The 12,955-nt window shown below is 42.0% G+C and overlaps 1 protein-coding gene across 8 annotated transcripts in view; it reads left to right on the top strand.

Annotated features, from left to right (window-relative positions):
* The window catches only part of MSRA (methionine sulfoxide reductase A), a 433,824-nt gene that overhangs the window by 89,013 nt on the left and 331,856 nt on the right, over positions 1 to 12,955 (top strand). The window lies entirely within an intron of this gene.

The following is a 12,955-nucleotide window of genomic DNA, read 5'->3' as shown; positions in this document are numbered from 1 at the left end:
GAAAATGGCTTATTGCTTCCTGGTGGTGTTCACCAGTTAGAAAACACAATACAACCCTTCAAATCTCTTAATGTTAAGCTAGTGTGGAGTGGAGATGAATTCTGTTCATGCCTATCTAGGTGCTACAAATGGGAATTTTAGTTGCTACCTCAGGGTTGCTCTCCAGTACACGTGATAGCAGGACCTATCCATGCCAGTGTCACACACCATCGCTGTCAGTGCTTGCTCTGGCTTGGGGACCTTTTGCTAAGAGTTTCGTTTTTCTGCACAATCTCTGGTCTAACATTACCCGTGGCCCATTGATTCTGGACGGGAGTCCAGACCAGACTGCACGCACCATGCTACACCCCTGAAGCCGGGTAGGGACAGAAACAGCCCAACTGCTTTATTAGAGAGGTATTAATGAAGAGTTTAGCAGGGAGGGATTTTCCTATGGCAGAACAGAGAAACTAAACCACATGTTTGGTTGAAATGTATCTGCAATGAACCCACTTTAATTTTTGTTTAAAAATATCATTCATTGCATTTTCCATTCAAGTGTTTTACAAGCTATGTTATGCTGCAGTGTAGGCTTTCTAAGAAATCAGTCCCAAAGAACTCTTGCTGGAGTGTTCTGTATCCAAGGTAGGCTGTTCAAGTTATGGCTGTTGCTAAGGGTATCAGCTGAGGAATTTGAATCTATAAATCTTGCTATTATATTTAAATTTAAGTTTTAATTTTTATTTATTTAAAGATTTTATTTACTTATTTAGAGGGAGTGCATGTACAAGTGATGGGGGGCTGGGCAGAGGGAGAGGGAGAGAGGATCTCAAGCTGACTCTATGCCTGGCAGCGATCCTGATGCTGGGCTCAATCTCATGATCCTGAGATCGTGACCTGAGCCAAAACCAACAGTCAGACACTTAGCCACTTAACCAGGTGAGCCATCCAGCTCACCCCTGGATTTTAATCTTATGTAATATCTGACCCAAACTTTACTTTAGGGTGAAGAGGGAAATGGAGTGTGGGAATGATAATAGGCAAGGACTAATGAGATAGGTACCATCATTTCAGAACTTTCTACCAGTAGGGTTTTTATTTCAGTCTTCTTGTGAACAATTCTATTTTTCTTTTAAAAAAGGTCCTAGATAAGCCCACTCTGTTTCAGGCCATGCCCTGGATGATGCAGCTTTCATCACTAGGGGCTGCTTACTTCAGGGAGAGACAAAGTGGTGGGGAAGAAATGGTTCTCCTAGGTTTTAACCATTGTTCCAATTTTAGTATATGTGCTGCCGAAGCGAGCACAGGTTTTAACCATTGAAACAAATCTCTAGAGTGACAAAAGAAATTCCACGGTTTACTGGGTGTGATTTTCTTTTTTTGTACCAGTTCTATTCTTTTTTTTTTTTTTAAGATTTTATTTATTTATTCATGAGAGACACACACACACACACACACAGAGGCAGAGACATAGGCAGAGGGAAAAACAGGCTCCATGCAGGGAGCCCGATGTGGGACTCGATCCCGGGACTCCAGGATCACGCCCTGAGCCAAAGGCAGATGCTCAACCACTGAGCCACCCAGGTACCCATGTACCAGTTCTTTTCTACCTAAGCTCTGCCTGTTCCATTTTACCTAAGATCCATGTAAGGTGCCCGATGTGGTACTTGATCCTGGATCTCCAAGATCACTCCCTGGGCTGAAGGCAGCACCAAACCACTGAGCCACCTGGGCTGCCCCGAAAACAAGAATATTCTTATGCTGAAAAATAGCTGAAGCAATTCCAGTGGGTAATATTAATGATTTAATTAGTAACACTGAGATATAACTAATGTGCTGGGTATTATATTAGGAGTTTAATATACATTATCACACTTGAATTTATACTATGATAGACAAAGGTATTGGTTCATGATCCCAAGCATATAAAATGCACAGCAGCTGAATATGGAAGCAATATTTTCTGTATTGGTGTGCCCTTGTACTAAATATATTTATTTCTTACATTTTTTTATATAAATTTATTTTTTATTGGTGTTCAATTTGCCAACATATAGAATAACACCCAGTGCTCATCCCATCAAGTGTCCCCCTCAGTGCCCATCACCCAGTCACCCCCACCCCCCGCCTACCTCCCCTTCTACCCCCCCCTAGTTCATTTCCCAGAGTTAGGAGTCTCTCATGTTCTGTCTCCCTTTCTGATATTTCCCACTCATTTTTTCTCCTTTCCCCTTTATTCTCTTTCACTATTTTTTATATTCCCCAAATGAATGAGACCATATAATGTTTGTCCTTCTCTGACTGACTTATTTCACTCAGCATAATACCCTCCAGTTCCATCCACGAGTGCTAAATATATTTAGATTGAACCACATGATAGGTACCATCATGTGGTTGGTGTTTTGTGAACTAAAAGAGTCAAATATTAGCACTTTCATGTGGTTCAGCCCAACACATGTGTGTATATTCAAATTGCCAGACATAGGTCTAGAATTTCCTTGGGACATACCTGACATCCCGTAAAAACATGGGCTTTCTCACAAATATGTAATTAACAAGGGAGGAAAATAAAATTCTTAAATGCTTTATGTATTATTAATCCCAGAACTGAAGAGCCACAAGGATCATTAGGGGTTGTGTGGTGGCTATGCCTTGTTTTCCAGAAGCAAGGCCCTGAGAGGTGAGGCGACTTGCCTGTGGTCATGAGGTGAGTTACTGCTGTGAGGCTGGGACTTAGACCTTTGTGGCTTTGGGAACACTCTGTTTGACCTTCGCCTATTGATTTTTCAATTACAGGCCTTCAAAGTCCATTTTACATGGGATGTCTGCAACTTAGAAGTAAACTAACTGGGATAGTCCTGCTGTTATGCTAGGCACAGGCATTCTAGGGGATAAGTTCTGTGGTGCAGAGAAGAATGATGGGAAGGAGTTAGACATTCTATGTGGAGATGGTGGAGGATGTTGGGTGGTCAGATGGGGGGGTGGGTGGGCAGCACAGAGCAGGGGCCTGCGTGTGCACTCAGGGAGGGCCAGCAGGGGAGACTGTCACCTGGCTGGCTGAAGGGTTGACCACCTTGGGCCATTTGGATCTCCCCCCCTGCTGCCCTGTAAGAAATGCTCTGGGTTACCTCCCAGGGCCTGTCAGCTGGATGCAGGCCTGTGCTGCACTGCTGGTTGGGAGTGGTCCTGCAGTTTCTCTCTTTTTCATCTCTTGGGGGTTTTACCTCAGGGAGTCTTGCTGTCCTTCCCTGCCCCTGGCGCCATCCATTTCCATCTCAACAGGCCTCAGGAATTTTGAGTTTTGGGTAGAAGGGTAGTGTTCAAGACCTAACATTTCCTTTTCTCTCAGAAGGACCATGGTACTGCAGATTTGCTCACCCTGTATCCACCAGCTTCTGAGTTCTTCACATCCCTCCTTATGCTCACATGCACAAGAATAAAGTTCCACTGCATTAGACTACTAAATTCAACTGTGTAGATAGTAAATAGCCACGTAGAATAGATACATCTTGGCAAGGACTATGGGCTTGTGACTTTCAGAAGCATAAAACATTTAAAAATTGAGACAAAGGTAAACCTGTACATTATATGGGCATATTTCTTTTTACATAGTAGAAATCAGTGCATATCAAGTTGAGTGGCTCAAATTGATGGGCACACATTTTTTCTGGAATTCTGCAGCTGGGACAGGAATCCACACTCGAAGCATGAGGAGTTTAATACTGGATCACCTCTCCTTGTCATACCTTGTATGGCCTCCAAAGGTTTACCTGTGACTGTATCTCTGCCCCTCTCTGTAACCATTCTCCATATGTCTTTCTCAAAATTAGAAATTGCCTCATTGTTTCTCTCCCACTGATTTTCTGCCCTGCTGCCATCCACTGTGGAAGGCATATGGTCATGTTAGAACACCTCTGGTCACTGTTCCCATGGACCTGAAAAGACTCTGCCCCTTTAACTCAGATAAATCAAAGAGACATTTCTCTTGAATTCTCCAGTAACCTGTGATGTATGTTGGTCTGAGAAAATCTGCTTCCACCTCAAATCCTTGTATACCATAGAAGGTATACATTTAACAGCAAAACAAAGCTCATCCTCTTTGCTGGGATCATGGGTAGATCATCAAACAGTAAACTGTCATTGGTGTCTTTCTCATTCTGACACCAACTTTAGAAAATAGTGTGTCTGCCTTTATTTCCCAAGTTTACTTAAAAGTGTATTTTAAAAAATTGGCTTTCAGTATTTGGGTGTAAGGAAATTGTTTTCTGGTTTTGTTTAATTTAGGAACTTGGAGGTGCCTGCCATTTTTCATGGCAATCATCTGAAAGATCCGTTTGACATTCCGAAGTTAAGTGCTCTTTCTTGACAGCAGACAGGGCTCAGATACACACTCGGAATCGGCATTTATCTTTTTTATTCTGTGCCTGTTTCATTGTAAGAGGATTGTGGTATACTGAGAAATAAAAGAATTCAGTGAAAACTCATTTCATAGTAAATGAGCTAAGCTATTAGAAAGAATTGACCATAAGCTTAATAGGAATCAGCCACGTGATGTTGAAACTAAAACAGTGCAAGTGGGTTTCAGTCTTTTATAAAGTAGGAGAGCCCTTTTCTCCATGGAAATCCTGGAACTATGCTTAAATGGACTGGGGCACTGACTGGTAGTTACGGGAGTGGAAGGAGCCCAGTGTAGCCTGCTCTACTCCTTTTTTTCTTAGGTAGTTTACTCCTCAGAGCTTTGGAAAACTGTTGTGCTAATACACTAATTATACAGATAGAGTAATACCTTAAGTAAATAAAGTGTTACAATTTTATTTTATTTTTTAAAAGATTTTATTTATTTATTCATGAGAGACACACAAAGGGAGAGAGAGAGAGGCAGAGACATAGGCAGAGAGAGAAGCAGGCTCCATGCAGGAAGCCTGAGGTGGGACTCTGGGATCATGCCCCAAGTCAATGGCAGACGCTCAACTGCTGAGCCACCCAGGTGTCCCAAGTATTACAATTTTAGAGGCATGCTTTCATGCATCATTTCTTTGGGCTCTGGGGAATGGGCAGCAAAGCCATCGTCCCCATTTCTTAGAAAAGGAAACTAAGGATCAGAGAGGTCCATGGCCACACAGCTAATCCGTAAGGCAGCAGGATTGGAATATGGTTCTTTTGGCTTTTAGTTTAGGGCTCACTTCACTGAGTCATAGGGTTGTCTCTGGATGATATAAAAGTCCTGGCTTTTTTGGATTGAAACTCTTTCTGGAATGTTTTGTTCAGTGGTGGGTGGTAAATGGGAGGATGCCCAGAGCTAGGTGATTGGTATATAGCCCTTCACATCATAGATAGAAGTAAAAGACTTTAAAAATGGAAATGTTTGGGAGTTATTCACTAGTGTAAACTGATTTCAGTAAGTGCATGAGATGCTACGTAAGAAGGGGCTTGAGGCTCTGAGGGCTGGAGGGCAAGCTTTTGGATGAAGGGGTGTAGACATCCCAGCAAAGGAAGGAAGAGTAAGAGGACCAGGAGGCTTCAACCTCCTGTAACTTCAGCGATAAGTATTCTGTGGCTCAGGAGACACAGCTGGCCTACCAATTTTCAAAATACAGCCTTTGTTCTTTTTTTCAGGTTAAAAATTAGAAGGCTGCTTTCATGTTTCTACTTCTCACATGTCAATTTTTTTCAATGACAGTCTTTTATTCAATATAGTAGGTAATCTGAACTCTAAGAATATTGTATATTGCCCCATGGGACTGAATTAAGCTATTTGCATTTTGAATGGAATAAAAGGCTCTAAAAACATTTTCCTTTCCCCCTCCTGAATCATCCTTGGAAAAAGGTTGCTCATCACTGATTATTTCATAATTTTATCTGAGGAAAAGCCACTTTTGTAGAATGAACACCTTTGTGAGTATGATGATGCAGAAGTAAGCCCAAAGGGTGGACAATTCAGTGAGAGAGATTTGGGCTCAACCTGACAGCAGCAGCAGCAAAATTACAGCAACACAGCTAGTCACCAGAACAGGTGGCCTAGAGTGCCACACTCCCCCTCCTTGGAATGTGTAGAGGCTGCACACTAAGTCAGGGGTACCTTAGACCGCTCTGTTCTTTTGAAATCCAAGACTATTATTTTAAAGGTTTTCACTGAGCTCTCGGTTCAGAAGGAGTAACTTGACTTTCTTGCATTTGAGTGGATAATGCCGAAGAATACTTAGCTTTCAGCACTTGAGCACTTCATTTTCTTATGTTGTGAATTTCTCAAAACTCTTGAAATGTTCTCAGAAAGAATCGGAGAGTGTGATGATGTTCATTGGGCCTGATTTGCTAATGTATCTTAAAAGCATGTAATCTGTGAATAAAAACTGATCTGAATATTGTAATGGTAAAACAGTAGTCTACATACATTTTATTTTAAAAATAGCATTTTTAAGTCTTGGAATGACCCTGGGGTTGGTATATGTGCTGCCGAAGCGAGCACTGACCCTGGGGTTGGTAAATGTGTCCCTGGTGTAAAAAGTACAGAGAGGCTGTGTCCCTGAAAGTTGTGTATAAAGTGCCCATATTTTTCGTTTATTTGCATAGGTTTTCAAAGATTTTCTATTTTCATTTTTGATTCATTTTCAGGTTCCAGGTAGTTTTTCATAACTATTTAGCTTTCCTATTCTCTATCAGTGTTAGGACTCAATGGTCTATAATAAATTCATGTTTCAGTGTACTAAGGATCTAATATTAAAAATGAGAAAAAAATGAGCAAACAAAAAACCCTTAAGTGAACTCTTTTGGAATTCACAAGATTTCCCAACTTAACCTATTTTATAATTTGGATTTTCTTGTAGCAGAGGTGGAAAGCACTTTTTCTATCATAAGTCACAGATCCACAGGAGGAATGAATCAAGGTCTGCTAAGTAAAGAGCAACTTTATTTCTTTAAGAGAGAAATGTATTCTACTTCTGTGCCTTAAAAAAATAAGAACAAGGGACATAAAATCTGTATTTAATAAATCCTAGAGGTAAAAATTAAGAGAGATTGAAGATGAAAATAAAGAGGGAAAGAGCTCACAGAGAGAAACACATACACATGAAGAGAAGCAAAGGAAAAAAAATGTGGAGCAAGAGACCGAGACAAAGTGAAACAGACACCCAAAGATGAATCTACAGGAACACTGTAAAGCTGCAAACTGCTATCCTTTTTGAGGGCCAGGCAGGTAATAATGTAACATAATGAGAAGCAGAGGCAAATGTGAATTGGGGAGTGCCTGTCTTGCCTAAAGACACTCAAATCCAACAAAACAAAACACTTCCCTGACCAGAGGAAGTCCATTTGTCACATGCCAGCCACCAGGTCAGACTCCTGGTCATGAACACTCACTGAAGTAAGAGCTAACATTTACTGAGTGCTTCCTGCACGCCAGGCCTGGTTGGACATGCCTTACCTATAATGACTCCAGTCCTCAGAGCATTCTTAAAGGCACACGCTGGTGTCATTAGCCTCATTTCCGAGATGGTTACAGTGCTTATAAAACTGGGAAGTGGTGGAGCTGAGATTTGAACAGGAGACAGACACCCTTGCAATTGTCAGAATGTTTTCACATGCAGTATTTTACTCATCATCTGGAAACTTCTTGAGGTAAGTAAGGTAGATACTGTTATTCCCATTTTACAGATGAGGAAACCCAGACTCGGAGGGCAGCCTTGACTGAGGGCTTCCAGCTGGCAAATGAGTGAGCTGGTACCCAAGGGCTTCAGCCTCGAAATCCAAATTCTTTTTACTAGCCCGCACCGCCCTGCAATGATTTGAACAGAAAGCCATGGATCAGTCTTGAGGGAAATGTGAAACTTTGACTTATTTTTTTTTCTACCGTGGGGAAGGAATATTAAATATTTGCAGCATTTTAAAATTCCCTTCACCCCCTTCCAGGTCTTGATCCCCTTTCAGAGGATGTTTGGGACTATCATTTTCCTGTTTGTTTTTAATGTCACACTTTTTATTCCTCTGCAATTGAAAGAGGACATCGAGTATGATACTTTCACCCATTAGCTTTTTCCTAGGCTGTTTGATAAGATCTGTTTTAAAAAGAAAGGTTCACTGCCAAAGTCAGTTGCAATAATAACCATAAGAGTTTTAAAGTGATATTCACTAAATGCAAATTTCCTGTCGCACAGCTTTTGAAATTTTGAGCAGGCGTTGGAAAACAGCATTATTTTAAAAGTGTGTTCTTATTTTTAAGAATCTTAATTGAAAATTAAATGTTCCTGGAAACAAAGGCAATACCTTCCTTTTCCTGACCCCTGATCTTTTATTTTGTGCTTCTCTCCTGTAAATTCAGAGAACTTTGTTTTATGGAGTGAGAACTGGAATATTTTACTGGGACATACTTTGACTTCCCCCACACCCTAAATCAAGAAATTAAGCATGTGTCTATCAAAAGAATGATATGAAAAGAAGATTCCCTTTGCCATAATTTTGTTTTGTCTTTTCCTTTCAGGGGAGAGAGGGGCTGAAATGTGCTTAATTATTTGCTACATTTCCTGTGCGTACATATTTATCCCTCATATTATCTGAGACCAACTGAAGAGGGAGTGTTGAGAAAAGAGAGGAAAGCTAATACAAGTTGAAAGTAAGATGCTTGCATCTTAATTTTAAGAGAACACAGAAAGCCAAATGCTTTCAGAAAAGGGCCCCTTCATGGAGTAATTTGCCTGGTATGGCATCACAGTTTGCTGTATAATTTCAGCCCTGTTACTATGGAAACCTGCTTTAGTGTAGCAGTGATTGTTAATCAGGATTTGTCGTTATTCCCCTTTCATCACGAGGCTCTATATCCTTATGGATTAAATCACAGTTCTCATTGACAATGGCATAGATCAAACATTATTGCCACACATAAAACCCTGGGCCGCTCCCTGTCATTTCCCCCCATTACCAGCAGCCGTGAATGCCAGCTGAAGTCTAACTTTTACAAGGAAATCAAGGCTCCTCTTGGCTCCTCTTGGCTCCTCTGCTGTCTACTCTTGTGACAGAATGCCAAGTAGAGGAGGAAGAGGGCTACTTCCATTTAGACTCACCCTGCACCTATGGGAATGGCAAGCATCATTTCATGTCATTGCCAACCTGAGCCTGCAGATACAAATCCAGGCGGGCAGTTGTTTCGTTGTGACCTCTGGCTTCTTCTTCCATCCTTTTTCTGTGTTAGCACATTGGGCATTTAACTGAACCCCCCCCCCCCCCCCCCCCCCAGTGCAGCCAGCTTTCCCTTTCTTTCTGATCGATCTTCTGGATTCCTAGCTGCTGCTTTTTCATAGGAAGGCTGTGTCAAGGCAGTGAGGCCAAACTACCACCCGAGTTGTTGTGGCTGTTCAGTTGTAAACCAGGGAGTGTGGTGCAGCTTACAGGGTAGTGGTTTGCTTTTCTCACTTTGGAGAATTGGGTGATGACAATATCTGGATTTAGTAGTGCTACATCGTCACCGACTTTATTGCAATCCTCTGGAAGGAATAGGAGAATGGCGACAACGACAACTCTCGCTACACAGTGGTTTAGGGCCCATCACCAGTCATAGTGCATCTTTGGATTGCTAATGAGTTTGTTTGGAAACAAAAACCTTTAAACTGGGCTGGTTAATACATAGCCTCTGGAGCTGGTCTGCCTGGGTTCCATTTCTGGCTCTCTCACTTATTAGCTGTGTGACCTTGGCAAGCCTTTTAACCTCTCTTGAGCATCTGTGTAAAGCAAGAATACTAATAGTACCTACCTCATGGTCTTGAAGATTAAATAAGTGAATACTCCCAACATGCTCATACTAGTGACTGGCACATTCATTGTGAGTGCTGTATAGGTGTTTGTAAATAAACAAAAAAGAAACAACACTGTGCTTACATGTATTCAAAATATATTCCAGATCGGATTACCCAAATATTAGTGAGGTGTTGAAAACAGCACTCCCTTCCCCCTCTCATCTCATCCCCCCCCTTCCTCTCTGCTTTCTCTTCTTCATCTCTGCAATGTGCCCAACCCCCAAGTATAATTCTGATTGGCTAAATTAATTCTGCAGCATCCTGCTGTGAATAATTATGTTGATCCAGTGTGTATTCTGATGCCTTTTTTTTTTCCCTTTGCCTAAATTATAATGTGACAATTGCGGCTCACAGCTGGCTCATCAGAGGTGGGCAGTTTGGGAATTGGCGCATCTGAATGTGCTTCTCTGTTAACCCTCTGCCTTGATTGCTTAAGACAAGACATATGTAAACCCCATGATTATTGCCATTTGTTTGGACTTTGCAAAGACTCTGCCTTCAAACATAAAGCTGCTGGGTTTGTTTTGGGGGAGGGGGACATAGAGAAGTCCCCTCTTCCTCTCCCCTCCCCCCCTTTCCCTTTCAGACAATAAATAGCTGTCAGGCTTATGTCAAGGATGAAATTATAGGTGCACGTGAGGCCTTGATTACATTGTTTTGGAGAGATTGCTATTAGCATACTGAAATGAAGTCTAATTTTTCACTGACAGAGCTGAGTCAAAACTCAAGTGACAGAGGCAGGGCATAGGGTGTGAGGAAAGAAAGGTCCGACGGGAGCCCCAGTTCTATATCGGGCAGGCTTTTCCGTATTTAAAACAAACAACAAGAACACAATAATTAATGTGAAGAACACCTCGTTGGAAAAGAAAGGCCAGCTGATCAAGGATGAAAGAAGACATTTGGGTTAGATGAGGTTCTTTGTGAAATTACTGTGTGTGATGTTCAAGTGTATTTAATCCATTTTAAGGCAGCATCCAGATTATTAAGCGTATGTTTTAGCTGAAGAATGTACTGTCTTGATTTTTTATTTTGCTTGATGCCTGCATAATTCATTTCACACTGCCACGTCCCCCCCACCCCCTGCTCACATCCTCTGAAGATGCACGCTTATGATCACCCAATCTGCAGGGTGAGTGCCCTTGTTGTACTTCTGCTGTTTATACATTCTGATGATGTGAACATGTGGCTTGTTCATTTTCAAAATCCTTCATTTAAAGAAAAGTTCTTTGCATGTGATTCCCCTGAAATGATTTATGGAGTGGCATCTCATATGATGGTAGATTAATAATTATATATGTTTTATTATAACTGTCCCTGCTCACTGTGGTGGAAATTTAAAAATTATACACACACGCACATGCCCATACACACACACACACAGGCACACATACACACAGATACACCCATGCAGGGTGTGCGTGTGTATGTGTTTGTTTGTGTATAAAGGTTTTGAAACTGCAAGTACCTTGAAAGGTTATTCCATACCATTGCTTTATTATCACTGTTATTAAAGGGGAGAAAATGAAGATCTAGTGTGGAGGGAGAAAGAAGAGGATGTCCTCCAATTTGAAATCTTGTAACAGTGAAGAAAATTTGTAGACAGATCTATTTGTATTTATTTGGAATATTAATTTCAGTACCTACTAAATACAAGCCACTTCACTGTAGTTATTGTGGGGATTTAGAGGTGAATTAGCAATGGTCTCTGCAGTTCAGGAATGGGTGGTCTGGACCGGAAGAGAACACATATGCCCACATTGCTCTAGTAGAGCAAAGCACAGTGGGATTGTGGAGGAAAAGCTGATAGTTGCTGTCCATTTGGATGTTCAGATATACAAAAGAAAATTGAGGAAGTGCAGAGATCCTTGAAGGTTTAATGGAGGAGGTTGTATTTGAAGTGCAGGGAGAATTTTAAACATGGAAATGGGAGAAAAATATCCCAAGCAGAGTGAGACACAGAAGCCAAAGCTGGGAACTAAACTCGTGAGAGGTCTGGTTTGGCTGGAGGTTCTCACCCCTGCCTGTGCTTTTACATGGCCTAACTGGTAGTAAAAATGTCTGCTGCCTGAAATCTATGGAGACAAAAATAGATCAATGGCTGCCTAGGATGGGGGAGCTCTTACTGAGTATGAGGGTCCCTTTTTGGGGTGATGAAAATGTTCTACAATTGAATGTGGTGATGGTTGCACAACTCTGGATATGCTAAAAATCATTGAATTGTGTACTTTAAATGAATTGATTATGTAGTATGTGAATTATAGCTCATTAAACCTATCTAAAAACATTACTGCTGCCAGGTTCCCATAGCAGACCCATGAGATCAGGATCTCAGGCCTCCTGTGACGGGTCCTCAGGTGAATGCTGTGTCAAGTGACGCTGAGCTGCAGCATGGGCTAAATAGGGGAGACACTGGGAGTTCAGGCTGGAGGGAGGGAGGTGGGCTTTATCATACAGAGTCTCAGAGGTCATGTTGCAAGATTTGTGCTTCTACCAGCCAAAAAGAACCATTGTTAAGTTTTAAAGTAGGGGCTTGGCACATTTAGACTTTTAAAAAAAGGCTGCTCACAGACAGTTTGAGGATGGTTTCTGGAAGTTAGGATGCCAGTGGAGGTTATCTGAGGTTATCAGGGAAGAGACAGAGTGGCCCCCATCTATGCCAATGGGGAGTGGTTGCAGTGAGAATGGAAAGTTAGGGACGATGGAGGGGATGCCCAGGAAGCAGAAGTGAGGCCCAATGACTGTCTGGACACGGGGCTAGCAAGAGAGGAGCTGAAGCATTTTTCTAGACTGTGTTTTGTGAAGGACAGGGGAGTGAGACCAGATGAGGAGTGGAGAGATGCAGAGAAGGGCAGCTGTGCAAGAAATGATGTGTAGTTTTGCATATGCTGGACTAAGCGACCATTAGCCCATCCACAAGCAGATGTCTGGCAAAGAGTTGGAAATATGGCTGTAGATTCCAGAAAAGAGGCAGGTCACAGAGCTTTGGGAGTCTGCAGACAGAAGCTTTGTACGATCTGTTTCTACAAAGGCTCACTCACCTGGCTGTTGGCAGGAGGGCCCAGACCCTCATGATGTGGGTCTCACTGTTGGCTGCCCATGTATTCTTACATCATGGCAGGTAACTCCCCTGGAGTTAGGTACCCAAAACTGAGCAAGTGAGAGGGTGAGACAGAAGTCAGTATCTTTTGTGACCT

This window comes from Canis lupus, chromosome 25 (assembly GCF_003254725.2).
Source record: "Canis lupus dingo isolate Sandy chromosome 25, ASM325472v2, whole genome shotgun sequence".
Classification (NCBI taxonomy): Eukaryota; Metazoa; Chordata; class Mammalia; order Carnivora; family Canidae; genus Canis; species Canis lupus.
Note: the sequence above shows the minus strand (reverse complement) of the source record. Positions and strands in the feature narration are given on the sequence as shown.